The sequence below is a fragment of the Aythya fuligula genome, chromosome 18 (genome assembly GCF_009819795.1).
Source record: "Aythya fuligula isolate bAytFul2 chromosome 18, bAytFul2.pri, whole genome shotgun sequence".
Taxonomy (NCBI): Eukaryota; Metazoa; Chordata; class Aves; order Anseriformes; family Anatidae; genus Aythya; species Aythya fuligula.
The window spans coordinates 6,146,071-6,150,468 of record NC_045576.1 but is presented as its reverse complement, the minus strand read 5'-3'; positions in this window follow the sequence as shown (position 1 = coordinate 6,150,468).

Genomic DNA, 4,398 nt, shown 5'->3' with positions numbered 1-4,398 from the left:
TTCAGCTATCAAAGGAAGAGATAAAACCCTGGTTATCTCTGCCTGGTGAAGACCCGGATGCAATAGCTCCAAAATGTGTCTGGTATGCTGGACAACACACAGAGAGGCCAGAGAAGCTAAAGATTTCTGGCAGATGGTCAGCTATAAAAGACAGCTCTTCTAGGTATCAGCTGGAGAATGTGGGGTCCCCAGCACGTGTGTATGCACAGCCCTTGCAGCTCTCTGTTAGAATATCCTTCATGCACTGAATACTTTCATGCACTGCAATCCCCAAGTATTTTCTCCTCGCTGTAAGGACACCGAGCAATACGCAGGAGTTAATTAAGATTTGTTCTTCTAATCTTTCCACGTCAGCTTTTTCACAACCCAGCCACAATACATCGGGCTGGCTGTGCATGGGGGGGAAGTACAAGGGTGTAGGCAGAGGAAAGGACTTGAAAGGAAGCTGATAACGTGCAGCCCCCGTCCCTCCTCGCCTGTTTCTGCAGCCAAGCTGACCCCCACCCACTGGGGACATTCCCTGCCTTGCCTCGTGCCTCTGCCCCCCACCAAGGCAGCACAACCCCAGCGCTGCATCCATCTCGTGGGGCTGGGAGCTCCAGGCAGGGGCACCCCAGCTGGTGGGACACCATGGGATGAATCCTGCACTGGGGCTGTGCATGGAGGCTCTCTGGAGGGAGACCTCGCACCTGTCCTGCCCCAAGAGATACAGAAAAGACAGACAACGTCCCCCTTAGCCAAAATCAGCATCACCAAGGGATGCTTCTGCTGCAGCCGTGGAGGATGCGTCCCCAGCCAGAGCAGTGCTCGCAGCCTGCACGACTCAGGAAGCGGCGAAAGCGGAGAGCTGGACGTGTCCAAACCCAGACGGAGAGAGACGGCCGCGTGAATGGAGGAAATGATTCAGAATCTGGAAATGTGAGCAGCGCAGGCCGCGTGTGCTGGATCTTGAATGGGCCTCTCTCAACAAAGAGCAGTTGGGGTTTTTTTACTGGGACTCAGACAGGGATTGTTGGAAGCGTGTCAGGAGCAGGCTGGGTGCGTGCGCCAGACCCGCATGGAGAAAACCTCCTGATCTGGAAGGTCAGCTGATTGTTTTCCCTTTTCACAGGTTATGCAAGCTGAAGTTTAAATGGCTGCATTCCTCACAGTCATTTGCTTTTATTAAAGGAGTAACATATATCCCCTTTACCAGCCAGTCCTACTCCTAGCAGATGTGCTGTGGGTTTTAATAGGATCAGACTGGCCATCCATGGAAAAAGCATTTCAAAGCCTTTTCTGGCCCATCAGGGTAACTTCGTTGTTTTAATTCCACCACTCATTCCTACAGAATTGCGACCAGATCAAGGCCAGCAGCACTTCAAAGGGCTCCCCACCGCACCCTGTTAGGGTGTGCTTGGCCCTGCTCCCACCCAGACCTGCAGGGTTCCCTTCGATGGCCAGGCCCTGGTCCCTGTGCCAGGCCCTCTTCACCACTGTGTGTCTAAGCTCACCTTAGCCTAATGAGCCTGTGCTACTGGTTCCTCTTGCAGCTTTTCCAAACCACTTCCTAGGCATAAGCTCTGGTTCCTGCCTGTGCATAGAAAAGGAATTGCATGGTCCAACTACCCTAGCCCTTAGCTAAAAACTGACCTTCAAGATACCCCAGAAACTTTCACACCAGCTTTCCCAGTTTTCCAGCTCAGCTGTTCTAGGCCAGCAGACCCCCCCTTCCCCAGCCCTGCTTAGGCTCTGTTTTGTCCCCACTGTGCAAGATGCAGTAGGAGCACCACTTGGCTGTTTTGCAGAGTGATCCCCTGATCACTCCACCTCCAACCCACTGTTCTCTCACCACCCTTACAAGCTGCTTGCTTCCTAAAATCACCTCTTGTCCTGGTCACTCAGCCTGCACAGGTGTTGTTCCACCTTGCCCATCTTTTAACGCTCCCTTCTGCCTTTTCCCCTTTTACATGTTGGTCGGGTAGCACAAGACCACAGACAGCAGTGAGGCTCGCGCGAAGCCCTGCGTCCCCAGATGCCTGAATAATCCCTGAGGCTGCTGCAGGAGTTGTGGCAGTCACAGCGGGAAGGAGAAGATCCAGGAAAGGCAGTTCCAGATACCATTGCTTTGAATTTCACCTCATTACATTGAAATGGGATTGAGTTTTCTCCCAGACTGTCTCTGAGAAATGCATCCATAGGGCATCAGCAGTGGGGTGCAACACTCCTGGATGTGTGGCGTGGGGTGAAGCACTTGGGACCATAAATCAGTTCTCCCCAGGACAACCTGATGAAATTGCTGAGTTCAGCCCTGAGCTGGCTCTGAAGCTGACCCCCAGGAAGGGCCAAATCGGCCTGCTTGGGAAATTAATCTCTTCCAGACCAGCCTCAGACCTGGTCCTGGAGGCAAACACACCTCTCTGCCCCTGTGTCCTCTAGCCACGGACTGGAAACACCACCTAAATTAGTGGGAAGGGAGTCTGCTTTCCTGTTTGTGCAAGAACTGACTTCTCTGAAGGCCTGCCAGTGGTGGGGCTGGCTTTGGGAAGAATAAAACACTGGTGAGATGAAGGGGTGCATCAGTGAAGGTCAGTGAGCACTTTGGATTAAAATCTCTCCAGATTTATGTGAGGTTTGCATTGTTTAGCTTTCTTTTTCTCTCTGGGTGATTTCTTGCATTCCTGTGGCACAAGAAACCAAATTCATCCTTGCTCTAAATCCATTTATTTCTCTCCCAAAATTAATTTTGCTCTCACATTTCAAAGAGCAAAGATGGCAGAACAGCTTCTCATCTCTGAGAGACACTGAAGGGTTGCTTCTGCTGCAACGACACAGACACAAACACAGTTTATGCCCTCTGAGGGAGGACTGTGGACGTTTTACCTTTGGCTTCCAGAAAGCCCAGCTTACTTTGAGCCAGCTTCATAGCTTCTCTTCTTTTGGGGGAAATTAAAGAAGAAATCATAATCAGAGCCATGTTTCCAAATGCACCTATTCCCTACTATCATTTTAGGAAAATGGTGAACCTTTACACATCACTCACCCACAGAAGAAGAGTGGGTTGGTGCAGAAGTGGAGGAAAAATTAGCAAAGTTGCACAAAGATTGAGCAACAGATGAGATGCTGTCTCTGAAGGAATGACATTATGAATCTGGTGAGGAGAAGGAACAGACTGTTTGTTGGCTTTTCTATCTAGGAAGCAGCAGGCTGCCAGAAGTCTCATGTAAATGAAAGTCCTGGAAGAGAGCAGCACGATCTGTCGAAGGGAAGGGCTGGTGCTAACCCAACAGGATCAGCAATTGTTGACAGATGAACCTTCCCTAGACCACTAGGTCTGGAGAATTTCTGAGGAGTGAACAATTTCTGGTCCATTACAGAGGCTCTTACAAAATCCCAGCTCAGACTCAGCTATTCCAGAAACAATTGAATAACTTCAGCATAGCAAGAAAGTATCTCAATAATCCTCTTGATCTTGGGCCCAGAAAAGGGCCGCCAGAAGGATGCCAAGAGCTCAGACGCATGGATGATAGGTGGAGAGCACACGGTTTCAGTCTCTTCTGCAACCATTTCTCTCCTCGAATGATTCTTTCCCTCGGCCAACCCCAAAGCCAACATACCCACCAGGTCTCCTCTGCCCTCAGGGCCAGGGTCACCACTCCTGTCCTTTCCCCTGTAGCAGCCACTCTGCTTGGTCGGGTCAGGGAGCTAAGCTGCTCTGCAGTCTTCAGATGGCTTCAGACTTTGATGAATTTTTCACTCCTGTGAGCCACAGCAGTGGGAACGAAGCTAAAAGAGCTCTTGCAGGTCAATACCTGGGGCCACAGACCAGGGTCATCCATCCTTTTGGGACACAATTCATCCTTTTGGGACACCAGGTAAAGTGAGTGGCTCCCCCCCAGCCTGTTCCACCTGCAGAAGTCACCACTCCTCTAACCTCTCCTCTCTCCTCGTTCATATGTCATCATCACATCATTCCCCACCATACAAACCATGTTCCTAACTTCTCCTATTTCTTGCAATGCCCACTGTTTTTACCAGAATGGGTTAGAGGAGAAATGGAACAAACCACTTGGATTGGAGAAGGCGAGCAGAATGGGACAGGCTGCTCACAGCTTCTCTGCTGGAGCCAAGCTCCAGCGCAGGGACATGGACCAGCTGGGGAACTTGGCAGTGCTGGAAAGAAACTGCCATGCAGAAGGGTGGCGGCAATGCCATCACTGTGCGGGACGGCCTTGGGAACAGGCTGAAATGCTGTGAGGTGACGAGAACACCCAGACTACATCCAGGTGTTACTCTGGCCCATGTCCCTTTGCCCTGCAGAGGCAGGTCAAAGCCCTGATGTTTCTGCCAAACCTGGCACCTCCCCACACAGCACACCCTGGGACCATGCTCTGGAGGCGTAGGCTGGATCTGAATAAC